Consider the following 19,954-nt stretch of genomic DNA (forward strand, 5'->3'; position numbering starts at 1 on the left):
TTTTAAAAAATGCAAGAGGTAGGATGTTGTGGCAATGAGCACCTTGGTTCCTATTTTTAATTTTGAACAGTTATTTAATTTCCCTGAACCTCATTCTTTCCTGGATAAAATGAGGATGCATTTGCGCATGTGTGTGTGCTCAGTCATGTGTGACTTTTTGAGACCCCATGGACTATAGCCCACCAGGTTCTTCTGTCCATGGAATTTTCCAGGCAAGAAATACTAGAGTGGGTTGCCATTTCCTACTCCAGGGCATCTTCCTGACTCAGGGACTGAACCTGTGTCTCTTGCATCTCCTGCATTGGCAGGCAGATTCTTTACCATTGAGCTACCTATAGCTTGAGGTAATTTTTGCAATCACAGTGCCTCAAGCTCTAGTAATATTCAATAAATAGCAACAAATGCAATTAATAATAATAGTTAATTTCATAATCATTTACTACTCTCACCTTCAGATGACCCAGACGTCAAAGCTATCACTTCTCTCAATGACTGATATTTCCAGGAAAGCACTGAACTAGTAGAACAATGACTTTAAAAACACCATTTCAGTGAAGGCACACATGCCCACAGATTTCACACTGCTACATACACACTTCAACTCTCAGGAATAATTAACTGAAACCAATGACTTCACTCCTGATACACTGGAAAATGCTATAAAGTTCCCTCAATTTCCACAGAAGATGGTCTCAACATAAAGTATTACTAATAGTACAGCACTGTTGGGGACAAAATAATCTGTCAGGGTAAACAATGCAAACTGTTAAGTAAGTCAATAGCTATACACTTTCTGTGACTAAAAAAGCTTTAATTTTCATTGTCTGGATTTCAGAAATACAATTAAGAGGAAATGAGGGAGGCCTTCAAGAAGGCTGAGGAGTAAGAGGTAGAGATCACTTCCCTCCCCACAAACACAGCAAAAATACATCTGCACATGGAAAAGCTCCTACAGAACACCTATTGAACGGTGGCAGAAGGCCTTCCAAAAAGGCAAGCTAACCTCTACATAATGGGGTAGGGCAAAAGAAATAAGAAAAAAAGAAAGATACAAAGGATTTGGCTTGGAACACACACCTCTGGGAGGGAACTGTGAAGAAGGAAAAGTTTCCACACACCCGGAAAATCCCTCATGGGCGGGGACAGGGGGAACCTTGGAACCTCAGAGGAGACTGCAGCAACAGGTGTGTGGAAGGCAATGCTGAGAGAATTCTACACAGGGATGGAAGCTAACTACCACTTCCCAGCCTGAGACACTTGTCTGCATGACTTCCAGGGCAGATAGGGGCTGGAAGCTAAGGCTCAGGCTTTGGAGGTCTGATTCCAGGGTGAGGACTGGGAGTGACTGCCATGAAGACAACCTGAGGGGGCTAGTATGATACAGCTGAGGGAGTCCACAGAAAAACCTGGGCCTCCCAGGGAGGCAAGAGATCATTATTACAGGGAAGCTCTAAGTCCACAAGCTCACAGACAGCAAGATGCAGCCTTTGCAAGTGCCACAGGTGGGATGAGCCATGGCTGCAGTTTGTGACCACAGAGGCGGGAATGCTGCCCGGCTGCTGCCAAGGCCAGCTTGTGTGCCAGAGGCTAGTGGGGGATGGGGGAGTGGGGAGAGAAGGCTGTGATCTGTGACCCCAGAGGTGAGTGTGTGGACTCCCACCAAGCTGTGAGCAGGTGCAGGTCACTGCAGACACCTTCCTGGGAGCCTGTGCACCCTAGCACTATTAAGGGACCCATGACCCAGGGCCAATTCCCATAGGAGAGTGCACGACCCACCCCAGACTATAGCAACTTCCCACAGACCTCTGCTGCTGCAGGCAGTCCCCACTGCCATATCCCTCCCTCTCCTTGGCCACACTGAGCAAGTGAGCCCTAAGCAGCCACTTCTTTCTCCTTCCCCTTGTCTGGGTGGGAAACAGATGCCAGAGGACTGCCTAAAAACACAAGCAGGGCCAAAACCAAAATGGAGCACACCAGGGGTTGTGTGGCTAAAGAGGAAGGAAATTTGCTTTGCAACCACAGCAAGTTCCTCCAGTTGGGATGAAATTCCCCCAGTTGCTTAAGACTGTGGACTTTGGGGGCAATGGTGGACTCTGGAAGCAAGTACAAGCTAGAGTAAGGCCAGATCCGAGTCTGAGCTGACCTCACAGTGCCCAAGGCAGGTCCAGAGAACTTCCTAGTAGTATCAGAGGACTTCATGAGTGGGCAGATTGGCTGGACCTCACTGTCGGGGAGAGGACACTCACAACTGAGTCCAGGGAAAATACTTTTCTTACTAACACTATCTCTATGTTTTTGTCTTTTTTTATGCTATGTTCTATTGCTTTTTTAAAATTATTCCTTTAATTTTTATTTTCTAATTACCTTTTCTTTTTATGCATTTATTTTTAAATTTTACTTTTTCCTATGTCTACAGTACTTTTTCACTATGTTGTATTTTCCCCATGTTTTTGGTTTTTGTACTTTACTAGTTTTCAGTGTTTGTTTTCATTTATGGGTTTGTTTATTGGTCTGATTACTCTCTTCTTAATTCCCCTTTTCATTCTTCCTTTTTTTCTTGTCTTTTCTTTTTGTGAGTGTGAGATGTGAGTTTATTTGTGTTTTTGTCTGTTTAGTTTTATAATTTGTTTCAGGGTTTTGTCTGTCCATTATTTGTATGTTTGATTTTTTTTCCTTTCTTTTTTTCTATTTCTTTCTTTCTCTTTCTTCTCTGTGCTGTATAGAGTCTTGGTGCTCCAGCCAGGGGTCAGGCCTGAAACCTCCAAGGTAGGAGACCTGAGTCCAGGATGCTGGACAACCAGAGAACTCCCAACCCCATGGCATATTAATCAATAAGAGCTCTCTCAAAGGCCTCCATATTACTACTAACACCAAGACCCACCCAAGGCCAGCAAGCTCCAGTGCCAGAACTGCCCCAAACCATACCAAGCTCACAGACACTCCAAACACATCACTGGATATGGCACTGCCCTTCAGCAAGACAAGACCTAGACCCACTCACCAGAACACAGGCACCAGTCTCCCCTCTACCAGGAAGCCTTCACAAGACACTGGTCCAACCCCATCCAGGGGAACAAACCTCACAAGTAAAAGGAACCGGCAACCTTGCAAGCTGTGAAAAGGAGACTGCAAATACATTAATTAAACAAAATGAAAATACAGAAAAACATATAGCAGATGAAGGAACATGGTAAAAAAAAAAAAAAAAAAAAAAACCACAAGAGGAAATACGCAGTCTACCTGAAAAAGAATTCAGAGTAATGATAGTAAAGATGATCCAAAATCTCAGAAATAAAATGGAGGCATAGATAAATAGGACTGAGGTGTGGGTTGAGAATATACAAAAAGTGTTTAATAAAGACCTAGAAGAAACAAAAATCAGACAATCAGCAATGACAACACAGTAATTGAAATAAAAAATACACTTGAGTGAAACAGCAGCAGAGTCATTGAGGCAGAAGACTGGATAAGTGAGCTGGAATATAGAATGGTGGAAATAATGGAAGCAGAGAAGAATAAAGAAAGAATGAAAACAAAATAGGACAGTCCCAGAGACCTCCATAACAACATTAAGCACACTGACATTTGGTCCGAGAGGCAGAAAATAAAAGAAAGTGTATTAGAAAGTATTTAAGGAGATTATAGTTTAAAACTTCCCTAACATGGGAAAGGAAATAATCACCCAAATCCAGGAAGCCCAGAGAGTCCCATACAAGATAAGCCTGAAGAGAAACACACCAAGACACATATTAATCAAACTAACAAAAATTAAACACAAAGAAAAGGTATTAAAAGCAGCAAGGGAAAAGCAACAAATAACATACAAAGGAATCCGCATAAGGTTAACAGCTGATCTTTCAGCAGAAACTCTGCAGGCCAGAGGGAGTGGCAGAATATACTGAAAGTGATGAAAGGGAAAAAACTACAACCAAGATTACCCTAACCAGCAAAGATCTCATTCAGACTGGATGGAGAAATTGAAAGCTTTTTTAATTTAAGCAAAAGTTAAGAGAATTCAGCAACACCAAACCAGCTTTACAACAAATGCTAAAGGAACTTCTCTAGACAAGAAACACAAGGAAAGAAAAGACCGACAAAAGCAAACCCAAAACAATAAAGTAAATGGTAACAGAATCATATATATCAAAAACTACCTTAAATGGAAATGGATTAAATGCTCCAACCAAATGGATACAAAAACAATATCCGTATATATGCTATTTACAATAGACATACTTCAGGCCAAGGACATGTACATACTAAAAGTAAAGGACTTGGAAAAGAGATTTCATATGAATGTAAATCAAAAGAAAGCTGGAGTAGCAATACTCATATCAGATAAAACAGACTTTAAAATAAAGGATATTACATCAGACAAGAAAGGATACTACATAATAATCAACAGATCAATCCAAGAAGAAGATATAATAGTTATAAATATATATTCACTCAACATAGGAGCACAATACATAAGGCAAATGCTAACAACTACAAAAGGGGAAATCAACAGTAACACAGTAACAGCAGGAGACTTTAACACTATCACTCAGACCAAAGATAGATCATCCAAACAAAAAATTAATAATGAAACACAAGACTTATGTTGATGTATGGCAAAACCAATACAATATTGTAAAGTAAATAATTAATAATAATACATTTTTAAAAATAATAAAATTATGTCAGAAACATAAAAAAAAAAGATACATTAGACCATATGGACCTAACTTATATCTACAGGATATTCCATCCAAAAGCAATAAAATATACTTTTTTTCTGAGGTACACATGGGACATTCTCCAGGAAAGATCACAACATGGGTCACAAAGTCAACCCCTGGTTAATTTAAGAAAATTACAATTGTATGAGTCATTTTTTATGACCAAAATGTTATAAGATTAGATAGATATCAATTACCAGAAAAAAAAAACTATTAAAAAAAAAACCACAAACACATGGAGACTAAACAATACACTTTTAAATAACCAAGAGATCACTAAGAAATCCAAGAGGAAGTCAAAAGATATCTATAAACAAGTAACAATAAAAACATGACAACCCAAGACCTATGGAATACAGCAAAAGCAGTTCTATGAGGGAAGTTTAGAGCAATACAATTCTACTTCAAGAAATAAGAAAAACATGATCAAGTGGAGTTTATCCCAGGGATGTAAGAATTCTTCAACATATGTAAAACAATCAATGTGATACAAAATACTAACAAATTAAAAACAAAAAACATATGATCATCAAAATAGATGTAGAGAAAGTCTTCCACAAAATTAAGTATCCATTTATGATTTAATAAACTCTCCAAAAAATCGGCACAGAAGGAAACTTTTGTTGTTGTTAAGTCATTAAGTTGTGTCCAACTCTTTTGTGACCACACAGACTGTAGCCTGCCAGCCTCCTGTATCCATGGGATTTCTCATACAAGAATACTGGAGTGGGTTGCCCTTTCCTTCTCTGGGGTATCTTCCTGACCCAGGTATCAAATCCAAGTCTCCTGCATTGGTAGGTGTATTCTTTACCACTGAGCCACCTACATCAACATGATAAAGGTTATATATGACAAACCCACAGCAAACATTATTCTCAATGGTGAGAAACTGAAAGCATTTCCTCTAAGATCAGGAACAAAACAAGGGTACCCATTCTCACCATTGTTATTCAATATAGTTTTAGAAGACCTAGACATGGCAATCAATAAGAAAAGAAATAGAAGGAATCCAGATTGGAAAAGTGGAGAAGGAAATGGCAACCCACTCCAGTATTCTTGCCTAGAGGATCCTGTGGACAGAGGAGCTTGGTGGGCTGCTGTCCATAGGGTAGCACAGAGTCAGACACGACTGAAGCAATTTAGCATGCATGCATGCATTGGAGAAGGAAATGGCAACCCAGTCCAATATTCTTGCGTGGAGAATCCCAGGGACAGAGCAGCCTGGTGGGCTGCCAACTATGGGGTCACACAGAGTCAGACACAACTGAAGCGACTTAGCAGTGGCAGCTGCAGCAACAGATTGGAAAAAAAGATGTAAAATTCTCACTATTTGCAGATGATGTGATACTATACATAGAAAACAGTAAAGATGCCATCAGAATATAATCAATGAATTTAGCAAAGTTACAGGATACAAAATTAATACACAGAAATCTCCTGCATTCCAACACACTAATGATGAATAATCAGAAAGAGAAATTTAGGAAACAATGACATTTATCACTGAAACAAAAAGAATAAAATACCTAGGGATAAAACTATCTAAAGTGACAAAAGAACGGTATGCAGAAAACTGCAAGACACTGATGAAAGAAATTTTTAAAATGACACAAACATATGGACTGACAAACCACGTTCTTGGATTGGAAGAAGCAATACTGTGAAAATGACTATACCACCCAAAGCAATCTACAGATTCAATGCAGTCCTTATCAAATGATAAATAACATTTTCCACAAAACTAGAACAAAATATTTTACAATTTGTATGGGAACACAAAAGACCCTGAATAGTCAAAGCATTCTTGAGAAAGAAAAGCAAAGCTGGAGGAATCAATCTTCCTGACTTCAGACTATACTGTAAAGCTACAGTCATCAAGACATGTATGGTACTGGCATAAAAACAGTAATACAGACCAATGGAATAAGATAGAAAGCCCACAAATAAGACCATACATTTATGGGCACCTTATCTTTGATGAAGGCGCCAAGAATATACAATGGAGAAAAGACAGCCTCTTCAATAAGTGGCTCCCTGGTGGCTCAGAGGGTAAAGCATCTGCCTACAATGCAGGAGACCCAGATGTTCAATCCCTGGGTCAGGAAGATCCCCTGGAGAAAGAAATGGCAACCCACTCCAGTATTCTTTCCTGGAAAATCCCATGGACGGAGGAGCCTGGTAGACTACAGTCCATGGGGTCGCAAAGAATCGGGACACGACTGAGCAACTTCACTTTCAATAAGTGGTGCTGGCAAAACTAGACAGCTACATGTATTATAAAAGAATGAAACTGGAACACTTCCTAACACCATACATAAAAATAAACTCAAAATGGATTAAAGACTTTAATTTAAGGTCAGAAACTATAAAACTCTTAGAGGAAAACAGGCAGAACACTCTTTGACATAAATCACAGTAAGATCCTCTCTGACCCACCTCCTAGAATAATGTTAATAAAAACAAAAGTCAACACATGGGACCTAAGTAAACTTAAAAGTTTCTGCATAACAAAGGAAACTGTAAACAAGATGAAAAGACAACCCTCAGAATTGGAGAAAACAATTGCAAATGAAGCAACTGACAAAGGATTATTCTCTGAAACATATAAGCAGTTCAAAAATCAGAAAAACAAACAACCCAATCAAAATAGGCAGAGAACCTAAATAGACATTTCTCCAAAGATAACATATAGATAGCCAATAAACATATGAAAAGATGCTCAACATCACTCATTACTAGAGAAATGCAAATCAAAACTGCAATGAAGTATCACCTCACACCAGGTACTTCACAGCTGGTACCACTTCCCAGGCACTACTCGATGGTAAAGAATCCACCTGCAATGCAGGAGACCTGGGTTTAATCTCTGGGTTGGGAAGTTTCCCTGAAGAAGGAAATGGCAACCCATTCTAGTATTCTTGCCTGAAGAATTCTATGCAGAGAGGAGCCTGCTGGCTACAGTCCATGGGGTCAAAGAGAGTCGGACATGACTGAGTGACTAACACAAGTACATAAGTCAGAATAACCACCATCAAAAAATAAATGCTTGGAGAATATGTGGAGAAAGGGACCCTATTGCCCTATTGGTGGGAACATAACCTGATACAGCCACTACAGAGAACACGATGGAGATTCCTTAAAGACTAGGAATAAAATGACCATATGATCCAGCAACCCCCTTACTAGACAAATAAACTGAGAAAATCACAATTCTGAAATACACAGTCAACGTAACGTTCACTGCAGCACTATTTATAACAGCAAGGACATGGAAGCAACGTAGGTGTCCACTGAGAGACTAATGGATAAAGAAATTGTGGTACATATATACAATGGAATATTACTCACCCATAAAAAGGAACGAATTTGTGTCAGTTGTAGTGAGGTGGATGAACCTAGAGCGTGTTATACAGAGTGAAGTAAGTCAGAAAGAGAAAAACAAATATAAATTAATGAATATATATGGAATCTAGAAAAATGGTACTGATAAACCTATCTGCATGGAAGGAATGAAGACACTAGATAACCTAGGGGGCAGAATGCAGGGGGCATGGAAGGGAAGCTTAAGAGGGAGGAGATATGTATGGTTCAGTTCAGTTCAGTTCAGTTGCCCAGTCGTGTCCGACTCTTTGCGACCCCATGAATCGCAGCACGCCAGGCCACCCTGTCCATCACTAACTCCCGGAGTTCACTCAGACTCATGTCCATCGAGTCAGTGATGCCATCCAGCCATCTCATCCTCTGTCGTCCCCTTCTCCTCCTGCCCCCAATCCCTCCCAGCATCAGAGTTTTTTCCAGTGAGTCAACTCTTCGCATGAGGTGGCCAAAGTACTGGAGTTTCAGCTTTAGCATCATTCCTTCCAAAGAAATCCCAGGTCTGATCTCCTTCAGAATGGACTGGTTTGATCTCCTTGTAGTCCAAGGGACTCTCAAGAGTCTTCTCCAACACCACATTTCAAAAGCATCAATTCTTCAGCACTCAGCTTTCTTCACAGTCCAACTCTCACATTCATACATGACCACAGGAAAAACCATAGCCTTGACTAGATGGACCTTTGTTGGCAAAGTAATGTCTCTGCTTTTGAATACGCTATCTAGGTTGGTCATAACTTTCCTTCCAAGGAGTAAGCGTCTTTTAATTTCATGGCTGCAGTCACCATCTGCAGTGATCCTGGAGCCCAAAAAAATTAAGTCTGACACTATTTCCATTGTTTCCCCATCTATTTCCCATGAAGTGATGGGACCGGATGCCATGATCTTCGTTTTCTGAATGTTGAGCTTTAAGCCAACTTTTTCACTCTCCTCTTTCACTTTCATCAAGAGGCTTTTGAGTTCCTCTTCACTTTCTGCCATAAAGGTGGTGTCATCTGCATATCTGAGGTTATTGATATTTCTCCCAGCAATCTTGATTCCAGCTTGTGCTTCTTCCAGCAGAGCGTTTCTCATGATGTACTCTGCATATAAGTTAAATAAGCAGGATGACAATATACAGCCTTGACATAACTCCTTTTCCTATTTGGAACCAGTCTGTTCTATGTCCAGTTCTAACTGTTGCTTCCTGACCTGCATACAGGTTTCTCAAGAGGCAGGTCAGGTGGTCTGGTATTCCCATCTCTTTCAGAATTTCCCACAGTTTATTGTGATTTACACAGTAAAATGCTTTGACATAGTCAATAAAGCATAAATAGATGTTTTTCTGGAACTCGATTGCTTTTTCAATGATCCAGCGGATGTTGGCAATTTGATCTCTGGTTCCTCTGCCTTTTCTAAAACCAGCTTGAACATCAGGAAGTTCATGGTTCACGTATTGCTGAAGCCTGGTTTAGAGAATTTTGAGCATGACTTTACTAGCATGTGAGATGAGTGCAATTGTGCGATAGTTTGAGCATTCTTTGGCATTGCCTTTCTTTGGGATTGGAATGAAAACTGACCTTTTCCAGTCCTGTGGCCACTACTGAGTTTCCCAAATTTGCTGGCCAATTGAGTGAGGCACTTTTACAGCATCATCTTTCAGGATTTGGAATAGCTCAACTGGAATTCCATCACCTCCACTAGCTTTGTTCATAGTGATGCTTTCTAAAGCCCACTTGACTTCACATTCCAGGATGTCTGGCTCTAGGTCAGTGATCATACCATCATGATTATCTGGGTCATGAAGATCTTTTTTGTACAGTTCTTCTGTGTATTCTTGCCACCTCTTCTTAATATCTTCTGCTTCTATTAGGTCCATACCATTTCTGTCCTTTATCGAGTCCATCTTTGCATGAAATGTTCCCTTGGTATCTCTAATTTTCTTGAAGAGATCTCTAGTCTTTCCCATTCTGTTGTTTTCCTCTATTTCTTTGCATTGATCGCTCAGGAAGGCTTTCTTATCTCTTCTTGCTATTCTTTGGAACTCTGCATTCAGATGTTTATATCTTTCCTTTTCTCCTGTGTTTTTTGCTTCTCTTCTTTTCACAGCTATTTGTAAGGCCTCCCCAGACAGCCATTTTGCTTTTTTGCATTTCTTTTCCATGGGGATGGTCTTGATCCCTGTCTCCTATACAATGTCACAAACCTCATTCCATAGTTCATCAGGCACTCTATCTATCAGATCTAGGCCCTTAAATCTATTTCTCACTTCCACTGTATAATCATAAGGGATTTGATTTAGGTCATACCTGAATGGTCTAGTGGTTTTCCCTACTTTCTTCAATTTAAGTCTGATATGTATAGAGTTATAACTAATTCATGTTGTTGTATGGCAGAAACCAACATAACATTGTAAAGCAATTACCCTACAACTAAATAAAAACAAAAATTAAGTCACTAGAAAAGAAGAGAAAATGAACTCCAAATTATAAATTCTGTTCTTTCACTGTTTCTAAAGATTTCAAAAGGTTTCTCAAGTAGCACAATATATTTGTATTTCTAAGCCTTAGTTTTCCTTTTTTCTTGTCTTTAGCATAAATTATTGCTCAGATGATTAACCACTATGTCTGTTCAACATTTACTCACCTGCAGACACTCAAATTCCATCTCCTTGGTCAGAACATTTTGCTTTATCTTTTTGGGAGGCAGAGCCCAACACACCTTTTCTATGTTGCATGAGGCCTTTCACCACAAAAGTGGATTTCTCTTACCATCCCAGGCTCCAAGTGCCTGCTGACCCTGTCCTGCTCTAATTCAGACATTAGAAGTGTCTTTGTTTTTCTTTAAAAAAAAAAAAAAAAAAAAAAGCCAAAAAAAAAAAAAATAAAAAAAGCCCTTCCTGTGAGGCAAGTTCATGGCCTCTGTTTCAGAGATGCAGGCCTGCCAGCACTGCCTCCCACATCACTGAGGGAGCCAGCTTCTTGATGGAGCAAGACAATCCCAGCATGCCTTTAAAACCATAGCATGAGCAACACAAATGAATTAAATAGAAGCTCCCATACAGAGACTTCAGTCTTTTCAGCAAGTAATCAATAAATCTCAAGTATCCTAAAATAAAATTTCATAAGCAGGCTGGAATGGAATTTAGATGAATGGTTTTGTCCTGCCTCAAACCAAGCTGAAAGCTTCTCTTTGCAAGAGCCTTCCCAAGTCCCAGCCACCATTTTTAAAAGTCATCTAATCAGGTTTGCTCTTTGCTGTTAAATGATGTAACTAAGGAGTCCTTTCATTGACAAACTGAGAATTGTTCAAAAACTTTGAGAGTATGAATTATTTAAAATTACTCAAAAATTACATCTTCCATCTGACTTCCCAATCTAGAAACCTGTTGACTTTTGACAACCCTGCACATTCTAAGTCTAGTCAGTAGCTGAAACCAACCATCTCCAATTCAGATCCATCTCTAAAATGAGACTGTCATTCACCTCAATTGCTCCAGCTCTCAAATCTTGTTTAAAAGATTTCAATAATCTCTTCCTTGGTTGCCACACTCATGCTGCCACCTCCCACTGTGCAGGGAGGCCTCAGCTAAAGCAACAACAAGCACACCCATCTCCTGCCAGGAAAACACCTTACAGATCTCCAATGATTCTGTGACAGAATTCTGTGTCCTGGTCTGGCCTATGCATGTGCCCTGACCCATGGCCTTCTGCCCAGCACATCTCCTCCCATACTCCTCAAGGGCCCCTTTGCTCCTGCCACCCCAGATGACTCCCTGTTTTCTGGATGTGCCAGGATCCATCAGAGCCCCATGCTTCTGGGGCAGATGATTTCTCTCAAAGACCCCTTGGCTTTCCACCTGGCAAACTCTTACTTAGCCTTCAAGTACCACTATGAATGCCCCCTATCTGGGTGTGGTGGGGGCCTTCTCCCCATGTCCTATGCCAGGAATTTAAGCGTGGAATTGTGTTCCCACAGCACATTTAGCACCTGCAATTCTTCTTTCACATGTGGTCTGTGTGCTCCCCACCCCCAGTTAAGCAGGAGCTCCCCTGAGACATGAAGGTGTGCTATTCCTAGGTGGGTATGGATACTAACACTGGCAGAATCCCCTATTGCATGTTAGCTTCATCATGATCTCACACAAAGTACATAAACTTTAAGCCAGGCAACTCCTCAGTTTAAATCATAAATCCCGGCACCATCATTTTCTAGAAGCTTAGCTGTGGAGCCTTGTGCTTCCTCGTCTGTAAACAACCAGCTTATGAGGAGGCAGGAGGGAGAACTAAGGAAGAATGAGATATGTGGACAGTGACTGGAGACATTCAGGTATGCATGTATCAACAAGAACAATAAGATGGCTCTGACACCCACTCTGTCTTGGGCATGTATCTTTACCAAGTAGTAACAGGACCATAGAGGCCATGGGAGCCGACCAATGCCATGGGGCAAGTGCCAAGACCCAAACCCCCTGGGAATCTAACTATACACTCCAAACATCACTTCACTTGCCTAAGTACCTGATATGTCATTTAATCCTTATCAAAATCCTTTTGACTTTCCTCACTTTGTGGATGAAAAAACTGGGCCTCAAATAAATAATTTGCCCCAAATCATATAGTTACAAGGTAAACAAGCTAGGACTCAAACTCAAGTGCGTCTAAACTCAAAACACTTCAGTCAAAATCCCATGGGCATTTTATAAAAGGTGCAAACATACTGTAAAATGGAAGACTGACAGGAATCTCAGGAAAAGTACCTCTGGGGCAGTGATTCAATATGAAGCCAGGTTCCCCCTGGTTAAGATGATCAGGAAAACTTCCTGGAAGGATTTTAGAAATATTTAAAAACAAAACTTGACACTAAAGAAATGAAAATTATTATTGGAAACCAAAACTAATGGCTTGAGAGCACTCAGGACAAGGTTGAAGTCGGCAGACCAGGGACAGAGAATTGTGGGGCACCTGGGGCTTCCCTAGTGGCTCAGAGGATAAAGCATCTGCTGGCAATGCAGGAGACCCAGGTTCAATCCCTGGGTTGGGAAGATCACCTGGAGAAGGAAATAGCAACCCACTTCAGTATTCTTGCCTGGAGAATCCCGTGGACAGAGGAGCCTGGCAGGCTACAGTCCACGGGGTCGCAAAGAGTCAGACAATACTGAGTGACTTCACTTCACTTCACCTTCGGGGAGCCAGGGACAGTCACAATGGAGAGAAGTTAAGGCAGGGGTGTACACCACATGAGCAGCAACAGGGGCTCTCAGCAAAGCAGAGCAGACCCAGTCCTGGTGAGAATGAGCCATGACAGTAAGCAGGTGGGAAGTGTGAAGACTGATCCAGGCTCTTGCCCAAAGTAGGTGGTGGAGTCCTTGACTCAGAGGCAGGCTTCCCAAGAGCTGAGGGGCACAGGTAGGGGCCACAGGGCCCCAGGGCAGAGGAAGGTGGAAGGAAGCCACAGTCATGCCTTCAAGAAAGAAGGATCACTTCACATTTTGCAAAGGAGTCTGATTTCAGATAAGCTGAATCTGAGATGTCAATGGAACATGGAGGTCAAGGCTTTCAGCAGACAGACATGCACAATCAGAGCCTACAGATGTGACGGGAGGTGGGCACTTGCATGCAAGTCAGTGCATATGCACACATATGCACTGTCTTTACATATGTGTGTAAAGACAAGGGGGTGAGGGGAAGAATTGTAAGGACTATACTTTCTCTTTTTTTAATTTAATTTTATTTTATTTTTTAACTTTACAATATTGTATTGGTTTTGCCATATATCAAAATGAATCCGCCACAGGTATACATGTCTTCCCCATCCTGAACCCTCCTCCCTCCTCCCTCCCAATACCATCCCTCTGGGTCATCCCAGTGCACCAACCCCAAGCCTCCAGTATTGTGCATCGAACCTGGACTGGTGACTTGTTTCATATATGATATTATACATGTTTCAATGCCATTCTCCCAAATCATCCCACCCTCTCCCTCTCCCACAGAGTCCAAAATACTGTTCTATACATCAATGTCTCTTTTGCTTTCTATCAATACGTTTTAGCAGCAGGAAGAAGAAAGGGAAAAAAATCTGTTTTATAGCAAGTGAAGTGAAAGGGAGTTTCCAGGAAGAATTGTTTAAAATGGCCTGAGATCCATCTAGAAGTAAGGAAAATGAATTCTCAAAATTAAGGGAATAGTCATCATCTCAGAAATATCTGAAATATGTTGATGGGCTTGGAAATTGGATAATAAAGAACACATACTGGTAGAAAAGTAGAAGCAAGTTTTCCAGACATTTGTAAAAATAAAAAAAATCAGTCCATACAAGATGAAATCAAGGAAGATCACATAAAACTATAGACTTCCCCTAAATGAGGAGTCCCAGCACAGAATGAATGGGTTGGATGGTTGCTGAGAAGAAAGAAAGACATTTGAAACAGGGAAGGGCCAACAGCAGGAGGTAGGGAATTAAACGTGTGCTGAGCGATCAAGAGTAAGCAAGCGGCTAAGAAAAGGCCTCCTGAAAGTTCTGTGGACTTCCTGCAAAAACTTCTGACAGCTCTGAGGAGGAGAGTCAGAAGCAATGAGCAGTAAGGTGGAAAATCCAGGAGGTCAAACACTGAGAAATGCAAGTTTATCTCTGCACAGACCTGCTTAGTAGAGCAGAAAGGGTTCCAGAAACAGAATTCCTAATTGGTATGTAGCACGACTTTGTTTCTATGGATGGTATGTGGCACGACTTTGTTTCTATGAGAGCCTCCAGCTCTCAGCGGAAATGGAGACAGGCTAATGGGCCATCGTGCTGAAGTTCCCAGTGATATGAGAGCAGGTAGAGGGAGGGGATAGCCTGGTAGGAAGGTGCTGATGCATGTGTGCATGCGCACGCATGCGTGCACGCGCGTGCGCACACACACACACACACACACACACACACACACACACACACTCACTATGAAATTAAGGGAACCAAAGAGAAAGCAAACACACATAGAGATTTCAAACAACTATCATCTGATAAAAAGAAACCAATTTTAAGTTCAGTCACTCAGTCATGTCCAACTCTTTGTAACCCCATGGAATGCAACACGCCAGGCTTCCCTGTTCGTCACCAACTCCCAGAGCTTACTCAAACTCATGTCCATCAACTATGTGATGCAATCCAACCATCTCATCCTCTGTTGTCCCCTTCTCCTCCTGCCTTCAATCTTTCCCAGCATCAGAGTCTTTTCTAGTGAGTCAGTTCTTTGCATCAGGTGGCCAAAGTACTAGAGTTTCAGTTTCAACATCAGTCCTTCCAGTGAACATTAAGGGCAGATTTCCTTTATGATTGACTGGTTTGAATTTCCTGCAGTCCAAGGGACTCTCAAGAGTCTTCTCCAACACCAAAGTTAAAGAGCATCAGTTTTTTGGTGCTCAATTTTCTTTATGATCCAACTCTCACATTCATACATGACCACTGAAAGAAACATAACGTTGACAAGAAAGACCTTTGTTGTTCAACTAAATTTTGTGCTTTTTAATATTCTGTCTAGGACAGTCATAGCTTTTCTTCCAAGAAGCAAGCATCTTTTAATTTCATGGATGCAGTCACTATCTGCAGTGATTCTAGAATCAAGAATATAAAGTCTGTCACTGTTTCCATTGTTTCTCCATCTATTTGGAATGAAGTGATGCCTTTGACTGTGTGGATCACAATAAACTGTGGAAAATTCTGAAAGAAATGGGAATACCAGACCACCTGACCTGCCTCTTGAGAAACCTGTATGCAGGTCAGGAAGCAACAGTTAGAACTGGACATGGAACAACAGACTGGTTCCAAATAGGAAAAGGAGTTATGTCAAGGCTGTATATTGTCACACTGCTTATTTAACTTATAGGCAGAGTACATCATGAGAAACTCTAGGCTGAAAGAAGCACAAGCTGGAATCAAGATTGCTGGGAGAAATATCAATAACCTCAGATATGCAGATGACACCACCTTTATGGCAGAAAGTGAAGAGGAACTCAAAAGCCTCTTGATGAAAGTGAAAGAGGAGAGTGAAAAAGTTGGCTTAAAGCTCAACATTCAGAGAACTAAGATCATGGCACCTGGTTCCATCACTTCATGGGAAATAGATGGGGAAACAATGGAAACAGTGTCAGACTTTATTTTCTGGGGCTCCAAAATCACTGCAGATGGTGATTGCAGCCAGGAAATTGAAAGACGCTTACACCTAGGAAGGAAAGTTATGACAAAACTAGATAGCATATTAAAAAGCAGAGACATTACTTTGCCAACAAAGGTCCATCTAGTCAAGGCTATGGTTTTCCAGTGGTCATGTATGGATGTGAGAGTTGGACTGTGAAGAAGGCTGAGCACTGAAGAATTGATGCTTTTGAACTGTGGTGTTGGAGAAAACTCTTCAGAGTCCCTTGGACTGCAAGGAGACCCAACCTGTTCATTCTAAAGGAGATCAGCCCTGGGTATTCATTGGAAGGACTGATGCTAAAGCTGAAACTCCAATACTTTGGCCACCTCATGGGAAGAGTTGACTCATTGGAAAAGACCTTGATGCTGGGATGGATTGGGGTCAGGAGGATAAGGGGACAACAGAGGATGAGATGGCTGGGTGGCATCACTGACTCAATGGACATGAGTCTGAGTGAACTCCAGGAGTTGGTGATGGACAGGGAGGCCTGGAGTACTGTGATTCATGGGGTCACAAAGAGTTGGACACGACTGAGTGACTAAACTGAACTGATGGGACCAGTTGCGATTAACTTTGTTTTTTGATTGTTGTTTTAAGCCAGCTTTTTCATTCTCCTCTTTCACTTTCATCAAGAGGCTCTTTAATTCCCCCAACACTTTCTGCAGTAATGGTGGTTTCACCTGCATATCCTAGGTTATTAATATTTCTCCCTCCAATCTTAGTTCTAGCTTGTGCTTCATCCCGCCTGGCATTTCACATGATGTACTCTACATATAAGTTAAATAATCAAGGTGACAATATACAACCTTGACATACTTCTTTCCCAATTTGGAAACAGTCCACTGTTCCATGTTCATTTCCAACTGTTGCTTCTTGACCTGCATATAGGTTTCTCAGTAGTCAAGTAAGCTGGTTTGGTATTCTCATCTCTTTAAGAATTTTCCAGTTTGTTGTGATCCACACAAAGTCTTTAGCATAGTCAAAGAAGCAGAAGTAGATGTTTTTTCTGGAAATCTCTTGCTTTTTCAATGATCCAACAGATGTTGGCAATTTGATCTCTGATTCCTCTGCCTTTTCTAAATCCAGCTTGAACATATGGAAATTCTCATTTCACATACTATTGAAGCCTCACTTGGAGAATTTTGAGCATATATTGCTAGCATGTGAGATGAGTGAAATTGTGCAGTAGTTTGAACATTATTTGGGGTTGGAATGAAAACTGACCTTTTCCAGTCCTATGGCCACTGCTGAGTTTTCCAAATTTGCTGGCATAGTGAGTGCAGGACTTTCACAGCATAATCTTTTAGCATTTGAAATAGCTCAGCTGGAATTCCATCACCTCTACTAGCTTTGTTTGTAATGATGCTTCCTAAGGCTCACTTGATTTTGCACTCCAGGATGTCTGGCTCTAGGCAAGTGATCACACCATTGCCATTATCTGGGTCATTAACATCATTTTTGTATAGTTCTTCTGTGTATTCTTGCCACCTTTTCTTCATACCTTCTGCTTCTGTTAGGTCCATACCATTTCTGTCCTTTATTGTGCCCACCTTTAAGCATCACTATGAACAAACCTAGTGGAGGTGATAGAATTCCAGTTGAGCTATTTCAAATCCTGAAAGATGAATCTGTGAAAGTGCTGCACTCAATTGGCCAGCAAATTTGGAAAAGTCAGCAGTGGCCACAGGACTGGAAAAAGTCAGTTTTCATTCCAATCCCAAAGAAAGGCAATGCCAAAAAATGTTCAAACTACCACACAATTGCACTCATCTCACATGCTAGTAAAATAATGCTCAAAATCCCCCAAGCCAGGCTTCAACAATACATAAACCATGAACTTCCAGATGTTCAAGCTGGATTTAGAAAAGGCAGAGGAACCAGAAATCAAATTGCCAACATCCACTGGATCATTGAAAAAGCAAGAGAGTTCCAGAAAAACATCTATTTCTGCTTTATTGACTATGTCAAAGCCTCTGACTGTGTGGATCACAACAAACTGTGGGAAATTCTTTAAGAGATGGAAATACCAGACCACCTAATCTGCCTCTTGAGAAATCTGTATGCAGGTCAGGAAGCAATAGTTAGAACTGAACATGGAAAACCAGACTGGATCCAAATAGGAAAAGGAGTATGCCAAAGCTGTATATTGTCACCATGCTAATTTAACTTATATGCACAGTATATCATGAGAAATTCTGGGCTAGCTGAAGCACAAGCTGGAATCAAGATTGCTGGGATAAATATAAATAACCTCAGATATGCAGATAACGTCACCCTTATGGTAGAAAGTGAAGAAAAACTAAAGAGCCTCTTGAAGAAAGTGAAAGAGGCAAGTGAAAAAGTTGGCTTAAAACTCAACATTCAGAAAACTAAGATCATGGCAGTCCTAGCACTTCATGGCAAATATGGGGAAACAGTAGGGGGAGGGGGCGGGGAAACAGTGTCAGACTTTATTTTTTTGGGCTCCAAAATCACTGCAGATGGTGATTGCAGCCAGGAAATTAAAAGATGCTTCTCCTTGGAAGAAAAGCTATGACCAACCTAGACAACATTTTAGAAAGCAGAGACATTACTTTACCAACAAAGGTCCTTCTAATCAAAGCTATGGTTTTTCCAGTAGTCATGTATGGATGTGAGAGTTGGACTATAAAGAAGGCTGAGTGCTGAAGAATTGATGCTTTTGAACTGTGGTGTTGGAGAGGACTCTACAAAGTCCCTTGGACTGTAAGGAGATTAACCAGTCCATCCTAAAGGAAATCAGTCCTAAGTATTTATTGGAAGGACTGATGATGAAGCTGAAACTCCAATACTTTGGCCACCTGATGAGAAGAACTGACTTACTGGAAAAGACACTGATGCTGGGAAAGATTGAAGGCAGGAAGAGAAGGGATAACAGAGGATGAGATGGTTAGATGGCATCACTGACTCAATGGACACGAATTTGAAAACTCCGGGAGTTGGTGATGGACAGGGAAGCCTGGCATGCTGCAGTCCATTGTGTTGCAAAGAGTTGACACAACTGACCAACTGAAGTGGAGTTGCATGAAACGTTCCCTTGGTATCTCTAATTTTCTTGGAGAACTCTTTTCTCTCACATTCTATTGTTTTTCTCTATTTCTTTGCGTTGATCACTAGGAAGGCTTTCTTATCTCTCCTTGCTATTCTTTGGAACTTTGCATTCAGATGGATATATCTGTTTTTCTTTTGCTTTTCACTAGTCTTGTTTTCTCAGCTATTTGTAAGGCCTCTTCAGACGATCATTTTTCCTTTTTGCATTTATTTTTCTTGGGGATGGTCTTGATCACGGTCTCCTGTACAAAGTCATGAACCTCTGTCTATAGTTCTTCAGTACTCTGTCTATCAGATCTAATCCATTGAATCTGTTTGTCACTTCCGCTGTATAATCATAAGGGATTTGATTTAGGTCATACCTGAATGGTCTAGTGATTTTCCCTACTTTTTTCAATTTAAGTCTGAATTTGTCAATAAGGAGTTCATGATCTGAGCCACAGTCAACTCCCAGTCTTTATTTATTTTATTTATTTATTTATTTATTTTTGCTAACTGCATAGAGCTTCTCCATCTTCAGCTGCAAAGAATGTAATCAATCTGATTTCAGTATTGACCATCTAGTAATGTCCATGTGTAGAGTCGTCTCTTGTGTTGTTGAAAGAGGGTGTTTGCTATGACCAGTGTGTTCTCT

The sequence above is a fragment of the Bos indicus genome, chromosome 28 (assembly GCF_029378745.1).
Source record: "Bos indicus isolate NIAB-ARS_2022 breed Sahiwal x Tharparkar chromosome 28, NIAB-ARS_B.indTharparkar_mat_pri_1.0, whole genome shotgun sequence".
NCBI lineage: Eukaryota > Metazoa > Chordata > Mammalia > Artiodactyla > Bovidae > Bos > Bos indicus.